General features: G+C 38.2%; 1 long non-coding RNA gene across 1 annotated transcript in view; it reads right to left on the bottom strand.

The window, feature by feature from the left end:
* LOC137174393 (uncharacterized) overlaps positions 1-18342 on the bottom strand; it is a 148643-nt gene that overhangs the window by 120495 nt on the left and 9806 nt on the right. The window lies entirely within an intron of this gene.

Raw genomic sequence — 18342 nt, 5'->3', positions numbered from 1 at the left:
ACACTGGCTATTTAGGACAAATCAAATTCAGCTTGTCAGGCTCAGCTAAATTTTCAGACTTCATGTATCTTTCATTAGTTTAAGGTGTAGCCTACTTTCTCAGATTCAGCTGGACTCATGATGTGTTTGTGTTATATTGTTCAGAACTTCTTTCTATCTGGTTTCACTTTTTTGCATTTTCACAAATATGTAATGAATTGAAATAGCTCATTTAGACTATACTGTATGGTGTGACTACAAAGCTAACAATGGGGTAACCATCGTAGAGCATTGCATGCATGGAAGTCGGACAAATGGGAGGTTTTCCTTCTCTTCCTGTTCTGCCGATATTGTGTGAATGCAGCATTAAACTGAGCTGGGCTTTAAGATGAATGATATTGTTATCATAAATGCTGGATGTTAATAAATATCAGATGTAGAAGATAGGACTTTAGCATGCTAACATTTGCTAGCTAACATCTTAATACACATAGCGTATTATGCACTGATGGCACAGGAACATGGAAGGCTTTAGCATCTTCGTGTAACACACTAATGTTTAGGATATCATGTTAGCATGTTAATGTTAGCATGTTTGTTGAAATGAATCTACAGTACCACAGCCGATGACAGTAAACACACACAAGCTTATGACGCACATCACAAGACTTCAAATGTAAACCCCATGCAAGTGGCGTCTTGATGCACACCATCGCAGGTTGACACACGTTGACATGTAAGGATAGTCTACCATCCTATTTCCCAGCACTGACAACAAATGTCACAATTTCATCACGTTTGCTCCACCAAATCAGCCCATCCCGCCCAGTGTACCTTGAATAATTCTTCTGCCGGAATGGTGCGTCTGATGCCATCAAATGACGCATGTCATTATTTTGAGAGGTATTTTTCTCAGTAAAGTGGCACGTTTGAGCTATTTTTGGGATCACTAAAGCACTGCCAAATTTCCCACTCAAAAAGCATCTAATAGGTGGACAACAGACCAGTTGACCTTGCCATCCTGAATCATGATTCTTGCCACACACATGGATGAACGTGGACACACATTCCAAGTATTGGCATGATTGTAATTTATGTAGCTCCTCTGAGACACCTCTCTTCTGTGATGCTTATCTTGTTTCATATGAATGTATTTCATTCTTTTTCCCTTAATTTCATGTTTGTCTCCCTCCACCCTGGAGCGATTAATCAAGGTTTGTGCTTTGCTCTTAGTTGTGACTCCTCCGCATCACTGCTTTATTTATTCACCTTCAGGTGGGGCTCACATACATCTGTATGTTGAGAGGGAATTTTAATTTCCTGTAATTTTCCTGCGCAGAAGTGTATGAGAGTGAAGTGAGGCAAGCAGCAGAACACAGATGTGGATTCTATAGGGTGACAAATGAAGAATGAGTGTGAAATTGACACCCGCGTTCACTATTTTTTATGTTGCATATTTCCCCTCAAATGTCAAGTCCCTTACATATCTGGAGGACACAATGTACCCACTGAAGAATCAGAGTTATCTGTTTTTCATTTTGTGACTGGAATTGGAGTCGTAGTTGATGATATGAGCTACAATTGAACAGAGTAATGATAGGGAGGTGGAAAGTAGGGAGGCCTGCTAGGGAGTTGAAGTGGACTTAGAGATTTAGAGCTTTGGACTTGTGGGTTCTGTAACCCTGCTGTGCATTACTACTCAAGCTACTTACTGTCTCTGCCTCAAAATCATCTTCCTCTATTACCCAACCTTAGACCATTATTCTCCATAATGTCCAATCGTTTTGGCCTCTTTGGGAAAAGTTTCTTCTTGAGAAGTGGCCCCTTCCCCAGAATTCAGGATAACATAAAAATGTTTCCATTTCTCCCCTTATTTCAGCTGTCCAGACATTTTCCCAGAAAATACCTGCAGTTTATTCAAAAGTACTGCAGAAGCACAGTGTTGCTGTAACTAGATTTACTGAATACAGTATAGCACACAAGCTAATTCACTTCTATGTCCCTAAAAGAGGTATGAGCTCACTGTATTTCCCCATCGCAAAGCTTTTGCACGACCTAAAGAGCACCATCATAACTTTTCTGAGCATTGCAAAAATTCCTTTGTATGAAATTATTGATAAATCTAAAAGTCACAATTATTTACCCTACACATGATGTTATTGAAAGCTGCATTAACTGCCACCAGTGGAGCAGAAAGGCTACAGAATACTGTACATTCACAAAATAAACAAGGAGTGCTATCACACCTAATCTGCTTCGTTGGGTTAAAATTAACTCTGGTGTGTTTTCCTGTTCCGTAGGATTCGTTTGCGCTGGTGTGAAAAGGTGTTTTCTAATCTGCATTGTTTAATCTGGATAAATTTGTTTTCCCCCTTGATACAATTCATTTGGGCAGATCTGAATACAGCAATCGTATTCAGGTGCGGACCAAAAACGACCTCACCAAGACACTTTAGCGGAAGTGGGCTCAGTCCTGTCACAAACAGTCTGGAGCGGTTCATTTGCAGTGGGAACGTGATCCGACCTTGATGTGATCCAACTACAAGGCGTGCTCTGCAAGGTTAAGCAAAACAGTTCCTGTAGCCGGATGTGCATTAATGAGCAAAATCAACAGTTGCTAGCAGCTCATCAGAGAATTAACCAAGATCCAGTCTGAACTAGCAATGAAGTACATTCCCTTTTTGATATTCGGGCAGATAGGACCTTCTTCCTGTATTTAAATTCTGGTTAGATGTGTCTGGGGTGGAATGGTTAGATGTGTTAGATGCATTTTGAGTTCATCTGAATAACAAGTTTACCAACTCATACATGTTTTGGACCAGAGAAAACGAACAGTAGATTTGAACACGCTCAAAGATGTCAATTGACCTCTGGTGCGGAACTGAAATGGTGGGCCTGCTTTGAAACGGACACCAGTGCAGCGTGTTTGTGGTGTGAAAACCAGCAGACCAACCACAGTATTTTATGATAGTATATGTGTGATTTTAGCATGATTTCAAAAGCTGAACTACTATTTAATCCATCTGCTCTTTGTGAACTGTTCAGGATGTGATCTGTAAGTCACCACCACATTTCATTGTCTGGGTTGAAGCTGCTGCTTTAACATCACAGTTGCATAAATTAAGAGTTCTAAAGTAAAAGTTCAGTCATTGTAGAAAATGTTCTTTGTGGCACAGGAATAACACTAAAAACATGTCTGTGAGTGTGTCTGTTGCGCACGGATGTGCATGCAAAATATACAGCAGCAGTTATCCTTGTGGTTCCCAGTCTCATGGAGCACACCATGCATGAATACACCCACTCCCACTCGCCTTTCCTTTCACACCTTCATCCATTATTCACAGACGGTGGACAACACACTCATATCGACTACACATACTTTTAAAAAAAGCACACTGCTTCACTATGCAGATAATACCTGCTTGACTGGAAGAAACACAGTTGCATTAAAATATGTCAATATCCAAAAGCTCACAATCTTTCATGCTCTGTAACTTTTTTTTTTCTGCCAACCCTGCAGGGTAGGGAGGAGGAATAGAGATGTTCCAGTTGCCTCAAGGGAATATTTTCTGCTTCTATCACTTCTGTTGACAACAATGTGTGCAGCTTTTTCCTCTCATTTCCCCACTGGGCAAGGTCACCTGCGTCATTTGCATTTCATGGAATTGTCTCTGAGGAGAAGATTCTGATTTGTATTAATGTGCATGTACATGCCACTTTGTTTTTTTGACATGCCCAGAATATTCAGCACCATCCAGGGGTAAAGTCAATAAATTCATTCAGATTACATGAGAATGGATATGGAATGGCTTAAGCCATGGAAATGATTGTCCTGGGGTGAATGATATTACAAACTTATTACAAATCCACAAGTTGTTGTCCTTGAGGCAAGTTTGTTAGACTTTTCTGGGCATGTTGTGTTCTGGATATGTGTATGCTTGCACACACATTTTACATGCTGTCAATGGCTCAAGGAAAACTTAATCAATGCCAGTTTCTGTGGTGACATATTGAATTTGATGAACATGATAAATATATCATGGGTTTTATTCAGAGCATTACCAAAAACACCAGACAGAGAAATAAGTTCTTGCATTATCCCTGGAAAATCTCCCATTTCTTTCCACCTACAGCAATCCCAGCCGAAAATGACACTACCAGCTTCAATTTCATATCCCTGGCTTGAGAGAAACCTTTTCACTCACAACACTGACCCTTCTCTCCAAGTTCCTTGCATCATCAGAAAGTGAGCCCATGGCAAACTCTGCCCCGGTCACTATGCCAGAGCGAATGGATCCCCTGGCACAACTCACTCTGCATGGCCCTGCTGGCCATGACATGCTAGTAATCGTCATACGCCACTAATCAGCAGAGTAGTGGGTGAGACGCCAGAGATGGACCCAGGGGCCATATGATGCCCTCTGGTGAAGTTGAATCATTTTTACATAGCAGCATTCTAAATGCTTTAGCGACAGATACTGTAGGTGAACCTGTGCTGCCACAATATAGATATTTTTATTCAGAGATACTTAGTGAGACTTGTTGCTTTACAAACAACTACAGGTTTACTGTTGAATAAAACTTAATATCACCGTTTTCATATAATTTTCTTTTTTACTCACTTTAACTGAGTATAATGAAATTCATTATATTCTGCAAAAAAAAAACAATGACTTGAACAGTTACCATGACCAATAGGATTGACCAGAGTTGTAACCACCATTGAGGATACCAGGGTCCTGTTGTCTGCATTTATTTTGTATGCTCATTTCTCGCACAAAGGAGCAATTCATTTAAAAGATCAATGAATGGTCTTTAATATCTTCTCAAAAGCCCACTTTACGGGTGTTTCTGTACACCAATTACACACCATAATGTTCCGCAATTACTGTAAATGACCAAATAAAAAGGTGAAAAATAAGTACCTTGGCTCAACTACCCTATTTCCACTTGCTCTTTCTACCTGCAAGGAGAACTAATTCAACAAGCTAGGAAAATATTATTGGAACATCTGTTACGCATAAAACATCATCTGTATTAAAATGTTTGTAAAGTGAATGCAGTTAAAGTTAATTTTTCTTGATTGTTTAAACACAAAAACTGGTTCCTGTAGCACAAAAACATAGACCCTCACCTCACTCCTAAAAACACACACATACACAATAACTGTAAACACTATTATAAATCATTCATTGCACTATAGTATGTTTATTTAGCAAACACATGCTCTCAATATAATTAAAGGTCCAGTGTGTAAACAATGGTGCCACCATAGTTCATCTTATGCTCATACATGTGAGGACTATGAGAGAAGCTGGACAGCTAGTGCAACCCAACCTAAGCCGTTACACAGTTGATTCCATTGTCCGTACTTTCAGAAGGGAGAACAGGTAATTTGCCTTGTTGTTACTGTGATACATTTAATGTTGTAGTGCATATAGACTGAATCTCCACTCTGTTCTCAATGTAGTTCTTACTATATCACAGTAATGGATGACCATAGATCAGTAATGGTCAAATTTCATTTTAGCAGAACTGAGAGGCGGCCATCTGTTGGAGGTAGGCGGTGACTTCTCATAGCTGGGCAGGAGACTGCCCTAGTGAATATGGTGATTGCCAATAATGCCATCCGTTTGAGGGAAATTGGAAAACCCAAATAGTTGAAGACCAGGTAGTCCTCCAAGTAACAAGATCGCTCAGAGGAACCACATAAGGACAATGCAGCTGTACCATGTGCCTTTTGAAAGGAATTCAAACAGAGTTACGGAGCAATGATTTCAATATGTGCAGGTAATTGCTATACTGTACAGAATATTTACAGTATGTAGAGTATGGCCCATCTCTCTAGCATATCAATACAGAACTGTATAGTACTGTAATGTGTTACAATAACTGCAGTAAGGCTTATCTGGACAGTCAGTGCTGTGATTTCACAAAGTTCCAAATAAAACCTATTCTAATGAAGACTGATAGTGTGTAGATGAGGTAGAGTAAGAAGTGTCACTTCTTTATAACCAAGGCAGTTCAGAGCCTGTGGCTAATCTCGAAACAGTTTTTCGTATTGACAGCCAAAGAACCAGCTCTCAGCCAGGAAAACTGGTTCCAGAGTGGCACCAACACTTTGCTGGTCTAGAACAAAGAACTTTTGAATACTTTATTCTGCATGACCACATTCTACAACTACTAGGCCATTAACTAAGAGTTTACCCTCAATAACCTCTTAATTACTGCTTATTGATAGTAAGTAAGGAAGTTGTTGTACATGAATTACGATCTTAATATGCTTTGCTCAGTATGGGCCTTATAAGGTGGTAGTACCACAAGAAAAGTCATTCTCCCTTAATAACACTGAATAAATATGGTCTATTCTTATGTAACAAAACACAAAACTACAAGTGTTAAAAGTGCCCAAATAACTCCAAATTAGGTCTTTCTAACTCAGAATATGTTCCAAATTCTAAAGTGAGGTCTTGCTCATAACTAATTCACCAGTAGTTTGACACTTATTAACCCACACAGGTTCCCTATTCTAAAGTCGCCTCCTCTTCACACTTCCATTATAGCACACAACTACTGCAATTAACAGACCCTATTCGTAAGAGATGGGTTAAACCTTGAAAAAGATGGAGGTCTATTGAGATGCACAGGTTCTATTTCCATTCAGTGGTGCAAGAACAAAGTCAGCACAAGTAGAAATATCTCCTTTATTAATGGATCACTTCAGAGATTTTCAAACATATCTATTAAACGATTTTTTCAAGTTTCTTCAAGGCTAAGAACAAATGTACTGCCTAAAATTGCTGTATAATTTTCAGCTGACAGTTTTTTGGTGTATAAAGGATCACACAGATTTTCAACCATATCTCTATGTATTTATTATCATATTGTATGACATGCTTATATAAATACTGACACTTGTCAATATTCTATTTCTCAGAAACAGGCTTCATTTAGCACCCTAAATCCCACATCTGATGACAGGCCAGGCAGCAGCACCAGAGGCTACAACATCAGTTTTCTGCCTAGCCTGAATCATCAGGCGTAGGATTTGGGATGGTAAACAGTTAGTTACTGACGAGACTAAAAGTGTACATAATCATGACATACAATAAATACAATTGAAAACTGGCAATCATACTTAGAGTACCAATACAACTTCACAAATATATAACTGCACAAAGATAAAACCTACACAGGTCAATATGAATTTGCTGTTTAGTAGCTAAACTACATTTGTCAAGGCTAAGAACAACTGCAGTTAGTATAAAACTGTACAAAGATCAGCTTAAACTTGCTCTATAATTTCCAGTTGACAGAGCTTTTTGCTGTGTACTAAAGGATCACAAAGATAAAACATAAAACCTACACAGGTCAATATGAACTTGCTCTTTTGTAGTTAAATTAGCATTTTCAATATTTCACGCTTCCAGTACACCAAAACAGACCTTAAACTGAACAAAGGAGCAACTAGCAAAGTAGTAACTAGCATTTTAATACTTAATCAACAAGGGAAGGAGTTGGCTGGATTTCATGTCCTTTACAATAATATTTTTCTCATGGGTAATGTGGGTTGCACAGTTCTTAGCAAAGGACAGCAGGGTTTCAGTTGCAGGATCAAACTGCTCTTGACGGTTTCAGGGTCCACAGTCTTCAGCTCTGCAATTGGAGCAGTCATTTTGATGGTTCCCCGATCCACACCATTGATCATAAAGGTTTTAGTCATAGTGTGAACACAGATGAACAAGCTTTTCAGTAGTTTTTGAGATCTGCAAATAACCTCAGCTGGCCCTTGACTGAAAAGAAAAATAAATCATATTATGTATATATATATATATATATATATATATATATATATATATATATATATATATACATACATATATATATATATATATATATATATATACATACATATACATATATGAGTACAGACCAAGGCTTATGCTCAGCTGTAATTGCTCAGACTGGCCTCAACAACTTCCATTTCTCTTTTAAGAAAAGTATAAAGCCTATTGTAGGGATGGGACAATCTCCTTATCTCCTAATTTGATTCAATACATGATATGCGGGTCAGGATTTAATACAACCACGATACGATTATAAGTAAAAGTTCAGTTAGTGACAAAGTCTTACTGTTCAGAATTATGTTTATTTCTGAGAGAGAAATCTTACCAAACCACTTAAATCAACACTGAAAGTCCACAAACATAGTCACTATGTTATCATTATTATTACTATTTAATTAATTAAATAGCCTCTATATGCAGCTGTGGGTTTGTATTTATCATAGGAAATTATTGCAGCCAATCATAATTGTTGTCAGGACCATAGAAACAGTGTAATATTATGAGCAAGGTAGCTTTGAATCTAATATTATTTCAGAGATTTTAATAAATATGGTGTAGCATTGGTTTTTTGAGCCAGATACATTTTAGACAGTGCCCCAAGGAAAACCATAAGCTCAACAGGTGGTTAATGAAAATGGTCTACTTCAAAAATCAATGAAATGCCCCTCTTGCTCTCATGTTATGAAGTTGAATCTGCCCTATGGCAAAGGGGAGGCAGCATGGTGAGTAGAACAACTAAGCCTGTGCCTCATTTATTAATTTTGCATATCTCACATAGCTCTCACCAGAACCCACCCCAACTGGCAACTGCAATTGAATCAAACGGGCAGTGCTGTTGTCATGTTGAGTTGGTAAGCATGAGGAAGTGCAGCATGCAGACATCCAGTTATATTTCCTGTTTTGTACAAATGCAAGGTTTGGGTTGCGGTATAGCTAATTTTTCAGTGCTATGAAATCAAATCTGCATTATTTGAACACTGTACTCCCACGAGCTGACGAGTTTAACCACTCAAATCAGCATTTACAGGTCATTTATACTATGGTTAGCATTCAATTAGAACCTGCATTCAAGTTGTTTTAAATGGAGTGGTTAGTGTTAGCTCAGGCTTGACGAAGGAGGAGTTATCTGCTACAACGAAGTGCAGAATTGTATATTTTACAACAAAAATCCTTATTTAAGCAGCTGCGTAGTCTAAACAGAAAATATGTTGGTACAATAATAAATTAATATCTAGAAAGTCACAAAACAAATCACACACAGCTTAGAGATTAATTTTAATTTTTAAGTAGGCTACTTTTTATGTGGTAGACACTACTGAATTTACTCAAATGCCCCTCCCAATTCAAGTTGTAACCGTTGTAGATGATAATCTTCTTGTCAAGAAGGCCTAGAAATGCGGCTCTTCTGGTGTGCGTGGGGGAAGGGAATTATATAGAGGACTCACAGGACTACGAGTGAATTGCACCTTGATTTAGTTGTCTCAATGCCTAAAATTCTGTCTCCCATAATGTTTTCTTTGTATACTCTCACTGTACTATTGGATGGGACAGGTCCTATCAGCACCAGTGTTTACAACACATGAGTTTATGGGAAGAGGTCTGAATATTGGTAGAATTTGTCAAGTCTGTGTATTGTATAACTACTGGGCTGTGAGGAGTCCCAAAATAGTACAAATGTCTTGTGGATTTTTAGGTCTTAGTTGGTTCATGGAAATTGTCTCTAAAGAACCCAGGCTCTTTGTGTGCATGCATGTTGGGTGGGGCTTTCATTGGCCTACATGTGTAAGATCATGAATGCTTTATTGCCGCGTCTCCAAATGGGAAATTTTGGCTATCATGTCGCATTGTCATTGTCATTGGATTCAACCCCCTCTGCTAAATTATATACAGATTTGCCGAAGGCCTTCGATTGCGACAAGTGAACACGCTGCAGGAAGGGATTACTCCAAGCTCTGCAACTCTGAGTAAACTTGCAGACAAGCTGCGAAGGGTTTGCAAATCTGCGATGAAAAGAATGAGAGAAAGAGGCAAGCAGACTGTTGAAAGAAATTGTTCTGATACATAAAAGCAAATTTGGTCATAAAAGAAAGGTATGTAAATTACTTAAACACTTAAAGATTGTTACCTTGATGTCTAATACATAATTTTATGTCTAGAAAAAGTGTAGATGATGTTGCATAAGCCTGTGCTAAACAAAACTACTGAATGTAGAGACAACATGCATACATTTAATACATAAAAAGGTTCAATTCAGTTTCACAGTTTCTCCTGTCCAGTTGTCCATGTTTTAACCTAGACTGTCTGCATCCCACATGAATGTAAATTCCCACTTTTGAAATATGACATGGTTTACCCATCCCACTGTATGTAGCTTGGCTAATTCTCTCCATTATTGGCCATACTATCTGTGGCCACAGGATGTATTGAAATACCCCTTTTTTTCTCTCTCTCATGCTCCACACTTCACTTATCCATGAGGCAAAGAGAAGGATTCTGGTGTGTAAAATCACAAAGTGGTACTTTTGGAAAGTTGTTTCAGTATCATTATCCGTGAGGAGTAACTGCTGCATTTTGGAGTAAGATACATTGTAGTTCATTTATGCCATAAAAGGGAATGTCGGTTTTAAGAATTCATTTTATTCCTGCACCCCAGGACAGTTCAATATTTGTAAACCTGCACTGCTCCTCCTAAAGCTAGAGAGAACTCTCTCCTATTTTCCACCATGATTGCAGAAACATTTTATTATGGGTGTCATTGTCCTCATTTTAATACTTTTGCCTCTTGTGAATTTCAATACAACAGAGGACAGGCAAGTAACAAGAGGATGACAGGAGGAGACCCGTTTTTAAGATTGTGCACAGCCGTTCAGCCAGGTATCTCATACCCCTTATAAAGAAGCACATTCAGCAGGGAAACTCAATCATTTCAGATGAATGGAAGTCTTACCACCATCTTCAGGATGAAGGTTACACTCTTTTGACTGTCAACCATCAAGAAGTTTTTGTTGACACTGTTACAGGTGCAAAAACGGAACCTGGAGAGACTTTGGGGTGCTTGCAAGTCAATTATCTGGAGACTAAGAGGGAAACAGGAAAAAATATCCAGTATGACACTTGTGTGAAATGATATTTGCAAATATTGGGGATTGTAAGTTGATATTTATACTACCAGTCAAAAGTTTCGACACACTGAATGTACTGTTTTTCATTTAGAGCCATTTAGATTTTAAGTCTTTTGCTTAAATGCTTGAAATGTGTTTCTTAGACAAATATAAATAGTGCAATTGATCCCATGTATGAATTTCTTTCCAAAATATAAGATAGTTTTGATTTGCATAGCAGTTTTTTTGGTCACTACATAATTCCATTTGTGTTATTTCCCAGTTTTGATGTATTTACTCTTCTAAAATGTGGAAATAGCAAAAATGAAGAAAATTGCAGCATCTCAAAACTTTGGACTGGTAGTAAACCTGTAAAGAGTTTATCTATTTTCAGTTAAATTTATTATACATTATTTATTATTATTTCAACCTTAGAGAGCCTGAAGTTTGATCCTAGAACTGAGCAACTCACATTACGCCTGAGAAAAAAAAACTATTATAGAGGACATGAAATCCTTGTTGATGAAATATTAAAGGGCCAGTTAGCTTATTTGTTCAGTCAAAATTCTTTTGAGTTATGTTAGTTAGTTATGAAATCCAGCCAACTCCTTCCCTTGTTGATTAAGTATTAAAATGCTAGTTACTACTTTGTTAGTTGCTACTTTGTTCAGTTTAAGGTCTGTTTTGGTGTACTGGAAGCATGAAATATTGAAAATGCAAGTTCAGCTACAAAAGCAAGTTCATGTTGACCTGTGTAGGTTTTATGTTTTATCTTTGTGATTTAGTAAACAGCAAAACACTCTGTCACCAGGAAATTATAGAGCAAGTTTAAGCTGTGAAAGTTCTTGCAAAGTTTTATACTAATTGCATTAAAATTACATTACAGTACAGTTGCTCTTAGCCTTGACAATGTAGTTTAGGTGATAAAGAGCAAGTTCATATTGATCTGCGTGGGTTTTATCTTTGTGCAGTTATGTTTTTGTGAAGTTGGATTGGTACTCTAAGTATGATTGCCAGTTTTCAATTGTATTTATTGTACAACATGATTATATACACTTTTAGTCTTGTCAGTAACTAACTGTTTACCATCCCAAATCCTACGCCTGATGATACAGGCTAGGCAGAAAACTGATGTTGTAGCCTCTGGTGCTGCTGCCTGGCCTGTCATCAGATGTGGGATTTAGGGTGCTAAATGAAGCCTGTCTCTGAGAAATAGAATATTGACAAGTGTCAGTATTTATATAAGCATGTCATACAGTATGATAACAAATACATAGAGACATGGTTGAAAATCTGTGTGATCCTCTACACACCAAAAAACTCTGTCAGCTGAAAATTATACAGCAATTTTAGGCAGTACATTTGTTCTTAGCCTTGAAGAAACTCAAAAAAATCATTTAATAGATATGTTTGAAAATCTCTGAAGTGATCCATTAATAAAGGAGATATTTCTACTTGTGCTGACTTTGTTCTCCCACCACTGAATGGAAATAGAACCTGTGCATCTCAACAGACCTCCATTTTTATCAAGGTTTAACCCATCTCTTAAGAATAGGGTCTGTTAAGTGCAGTAGTTGTGTGCTATAATGGAAGAGGAGGCAACTTTAGAATAGGGAACCTGTCAATAAGTGTCAAACTACTAGTGGATTAGTTATGAGCATTAGTTAATGGCCTAGTAGTTGTAGAATATGGTCATGCAGCATAAGGCATTAATAAGTGCATTTATAATGACTAATAAAGAGCCAATATTCTACTAATAAGAATGCAAATAAGCAACCAGTTAATGGTGAATATGTGTACCTTAATATTAAGTGTTACCATTTTAGGACATTGCCTAGAATTAATGTGGCATCTGCAAGTTTTTTAGACTGTCAAGAGAGTTTTTTCACCAAGCTCTGTTTGTGAAAGCAAGAGACAAGCATTATTAACTCCAAACTATAATCCCTGCCACAGACATGAGCAAAAATACATCTTAAAAACATCCATAAGCTCATTATCTTTTGAGTGTCAATGGGAATTGAAAATCACCTGGATGAGCTGCAGGTTCACACCCCGGCGATGTAATGTTTGACGCTGATGTGCCACAGATATCTATTTTCTGTGCAGCAGCAGTCTCCATTTCAGCTCACAAGATATTCTTTTTTTTCTTTTTTTTTTTGAAGATTTATCTTTCGCTTCCCTTTTTTTCCCATCTCATATCTAACGCTAATCGGCCCCTCCGCCACACTTCCTAAAAAAAAATAAAAAAATAAAAATCTTCTTTGAGTCATACTGCTGAAGCAAAGGCTTCTGGATAACTTGTACTTCTTTATCAAGTGAAAATAATAATTGGATGGGAAAACAACAGTGTAAATGTAAACAAACGGCTTATATGCCTCAAGGTTCAACACAATGTGTGCATACTATTTTTGCCCAAAGTTTACTTCAAGTTCAATTATTAAACAGTAAGAACTGTTTGACACAAACTACTGCAAAGTGCTTGGACACCTGATTCATATGACAGTTGGAGTAACACAAGCAATTAAAGTATTGTCCAGTGAACTACATAGTCTGGGGTCACATTGCAATGAAAGCTTTTCAATTTGCACCTCACTTGGAGAGTGTAATGCATGTTCATTCATCACTAAAGGACATTAGTGGATACTCTCTGAACGTGTTGCTCATGAGGCCACAGATTTTAGATGCTTGAACTGTTCTTTTATTGACTAGCTTATTTTCAACTTGCAGGTGAACTTATGGAAAACACTTGAAGTGCTGAAGGAGCCTGAACTACTCTGACAAAAGAGGAACTGTAAGAAATGTTCCCAAGTCAGAACAAGAATAGAAAAACAAAACAAAACAAAAAAAACTTCTCAGCATTGCCAAAAGCCAAAAAATCTTTCCAAATGCTCTGGCAGCACTTCTCAGAAATTTGATTGAATTAATTCTTGTTTATTTAATTGTCAGTGTGCAGTGTTCCCCCTATAATTGTACAGGCCTGGCAGGCCGCCAGGCCAAAAAAATATTTTCTTAAATGCCAAAAATAATTTCAAATATCCAATCATTCAGAAATCATTTCCATTTGGGAGTCTCTGTGCTGCGCTGTTCCGAAACATGAGCCAATCTCTGTGTCGTTGCCTGGGAAACTCTGGTAGCGTAGCTCTTTTTAGGGAACAGGGTGGTGCGTAATGTGTGTGCGTAGCGACGTAGTGACAGTGAATGCAAGCAGAGCAGTGGAAAAGGTTATCAGTAAGTTGTCAATCTGACAATAAATGTACAGTACAGACTACAGTGTGTCAGTTAATAAATGCTTCAGCTTCTGAAGACAAAGAAAAGTCACATCTGTTGTTTCCCCAACTGCTGGAAAAATGAAGGGAGTTAGCCTCAAAGTTAGCAACAATTGGTTAGCCTAACCTGATGAAGCTAAACAGAGAACAGAGAACTGTGTGGCTACTGAGTCTCTCCAGAGTTCTGATCAGCACATTGCCCCCCCCACAACCCCTGAGGCCGCCGCCATTACCCCAAACCAGTCAACCTAGGAGAAATACACACAAAAAAAGTTCAATTCTTTCCTTGTTAAAAATTCCTAAAATTACATCAACTGCATCTTCCTCATTTGAGCTCAAGAATATAATATACAAATAGTGTTCAATTCAAATATTTAGTTCAAGCGGGAACAACTGAAGCTTAAAGCTGAAGCCAATGTGGAAATACCTTAAAGTACAATGTCTTCAACAGCTGCTAAATGCTGGCTACAGAATGTCCCTGAATGAACTTCTCTCTAGAAATACTACATCTTACTAACACTAAGTCTTTATGGTCTTAATCGCTAAATTCAGGCCCTTTAATAAGTGTGCTGGTGGTCATTTTGGAGATTATTGCTCCATCAATAAGATCAGAAGAATCTAATGTTAGCCCAAGAGTGCACCGCGCTGTGTTCCCAGTAAGCTAGCGTTCACTTCGGTCTTGGCCTCAGACCAAAGCAAACTCCTTATTTGGAAGGTCCCGGCTCCTAACAAAAAAGATGACGCCAACCATAAACAGCAACTCTGGGCTTCAAACCAGCTCCAATGCAAACCAGTGGGTGACCTCACATCTCGCTACATCCATTTATGATTTAACTACTAGACACAAGATGTCTCCCACGTCACTGAAAAGTCCATTCTCAGTGTATGTGTGCTGGAGGTTTCAAGTTTTTTTTATGACATGTTTTGCATAAAACATTGTTAAGTGCTTGGTATATGCAGCTATTCATCCAATTTGCCAACATCCATTTACATTGTTCCATTTGCATTAAGTAGCTGTAACACAATGCAATCATTACAGCTCTGATACGACAGCAAAGAAAAGCAGATAAGAAAAAATGGGCCTCATGCAAGAACCACTTGTATGAACAGATTTGTTCTTCAGATGCACATAGGAGTGATTTAAGAACATTTATAACATTCATCAATTTTCTCATACTTAGAATTTTCTCTTAGGTACGAATGAAATTTATGAGTGGTCCAGACCTGTCATATGTCATGAATAGATCATCTCTGCCGGGAGAAACACTTGTTTGACTTGCAATTATAATGTCCTAATCTGAATTAATTTGGAGTGTAAATAGGATACCCAAAATTGAATAAATAACTAAACCTAATGCAAAATTTATATTCTGTTTACTGTATTTTCATCATCATGGCTGCCAGTTTACTGAAAGGCTTTTTAGATTTTTATTGACATTTTTTGGTGCAGCAACGTCTACATTTCAGTAGTTTCTAGGAAACTTCTTTCACTCTGACAGCTGCCTCTGTGTCTCTCTGCAGGTCTCTGTCCAGTATCATCATCTATTGCAGCTGACAGTGTAACATCACCTGCAGACTATAATATTCTCTCCTGTTATATCTCTGTGACTGTCACATCCCTTGACCGCCTCCCCTCACATAGCGCTTTGCTTTAGAAAGACGTTTTTTAGCATCTAACTTCACATCAAAGCATTCCCTCTTTATTTCTGTCACAGTGCAGAGCTGCTCTGATGACACATCAGCAGGATTCACAATTTCTAATTGTGTTGGATCTCCTACTGTCACTCCTAAATTTGTTATGTGTTTGTCTTCTGATTTCTGACAGCAGGTCTTGAAGCTGCACTGTGTGAAACTCGCACACAAACGGAGCGGAACGTGGAGCCTTATATGGCAATTTTAGGGGCGTGGATTATGCTAATGATCACATTTCGTGAACGCACACCTCCTCATGAACAGGTGACATTCATCAGGCAGAAACGAGCCATTTACCTCAAATTCAGGCAGTTAAGAGTGTTTGTTGAACACTTGTACGAGCAAACCTCACAGAGAAAAGTAAGTTTCGGGATAAAAATACGAAAATGTTCTTGCATGAGGCCTAGTGAGTTTTCAGACTGCTCGATTAAAGTAAGAACATGGACGTAGGAGTGAAACAAAACAAACCACAGCTACTTCCACATGACACTGTACACCTTGGCTACAAAACCACTGAGACAGTCTCTAAAAGATTTTTCTCTCTAATTAAACTGAAAGCTAATTACTTTATCATGACAACACCACCAAGTTGAGGTCAGAGGCCATTATGATGTTGTAGGTCAACACTGCTGCACTTCAATCCGCTGTGCTTTGCAAACACACGCCATCAATTGTCTTAAATTTCTCCAGTCAATGAATCCTTACTGAAATGTGCTTTTTGAAAATGTCTTTGTTGAATAAAAGTGTAGGGAAAAGCTTTGTGTTGCATCAATTGTGAGAACCAATTGCAGGGAATAGGGGATGTTAATTACAACCTTCGCCTAATGTTTGTAAAATACAAGCCAGTGTTCCATTTGTCTGCCAGTTATTAGATAACACTGCGAGGTGCACATATACACGAGACCCCAGCTCACTGTTTGGAATGCTTAATGAGTTAAACATCACATCAGGCACAAAAGAACTGTGCTCATACAATTACTAATTCATGAATTTCTTTGCTCAGGGTGTAAAGTTATTATTTGTTGTGAATACCCTTTGTTTGGTTGTGACAAAACAAAAGTGTTGCGCATACTTGCTGATTTCCAATGTAGCTATACAGGGGTGGATTTCGTGTGATTTCTTAGACATTTCTAAATAGTAAAAGCCACAGAATGCTAATCACCAGGCTTTTCAAAAATTGTGCCACCAACAATGTAGCCATGGTAACACTGGCAAAGCGGCAGGAACTCAAAGTAAGTGTCAATATGAATGATTAGGCCTAATTTCTGGTGACTTTTTTTTCCACAAATCATGAATACATATAAATGCATTTAAACCATGTTAGTACGTGCGAGTGTAATACAATCCAATACAGCAGCCCTGTAATAAATTTTTATGTAATACATTTTTATGAGGCTCATAATGTTTAGTTTTCTTGACACTGTGTCAGAGAGGTGTTGAATCAACTGTTGGTAATTTGAGACACTGATAAGTGGTGGTGTTACGCTGGATTGCATTGTATTCAGAGGTGTTTCTAATCTTCTGTTCACTTTTGTAAACACAGGTGGTCAAAGTATTAGAAATGCCTTTCAAGTGTCCATGTCTAAATGGTGACAACATATTTTTTCTAGTGTTTGGAACACTAGTTTTTGGAAGAAACTTTTTTTGCATTGTCTACTCTTGCATGGCTGCTTTGTGCCGACCATCTTCTGTCTGCAGCTTGTCATGCTCAATTTGTGCGACTCCCATGTAGTTAAGTGAGCATGTCACTGCCACTGTCTGTAACATCTTTCCTCAGGGCACACGGACACACACATGGACCGATAGCATTGTGAACAAAGCTAAAAAGACAAAACAGACATACACACACACAAGGCAACGGATCCACACAGAAATAAAATTTCAAACATCACAACAAACCACCCATATGGACACGCACACATGCTTTTACACTCAACTCGGTGGTGCATTTTACATTCACTGGAAAATATAAACTGTTTTACGCTTGGGCACAGCTAATTATAATGCAAATATATGACAGTGCTGGTTGAACGTTTGCCCATAGGTTGACAAGAACAAACGCGATATGGAGATTCTCCCTCATTCTGCTTCACCTAGAAAGCCAAGGGCAAATGAAAATGGTTTAGTGAGGCGGATCGGCCCCAACATAACCCTGGCAGGGAACTTTGGTCTCCTCTTTAATTAATGAGTGCCAGTGTTTTGGAATGTAAATACGCAACTAAGCAGACAGACTGTGCAGTGAAGTGAAAAAGCCTGACTGCGGGAATATGCATACATTTGACTGTCTATTAAGTTTGAGTTTTCAGTCATTCGGCGCATGATGTCATTCATTCTTGATCAAGTGACACAATATATGAGGCAGATTCACCACTCAGAATTCTTAGTAAGTTATAAACATTGGGTTCTTGATTTCAAACAGAAGTAGAAAAAAGCAAGCCTCTCATTTATTGCTGGCAA

Source organism: Thunnus thynnus, chromosome 22 (genome assembly GCF_963924715.1).
Source record: "Thunnus thynnus chromosome 22, fThuThy2.1, whole genome shotgun sequence".
In the NCBI taxonomy this organism is placed as follows: Eukaryota; Metazoa; Chordata; class Actinopteri; order Scombriformes; family Scombridae; genus Thunnus; species Thunnus thynnus.
Note: the sequence above shows the minus strand (reverse complement) of the source record. Positions and strands in the feature narration are given on the sequence as shown.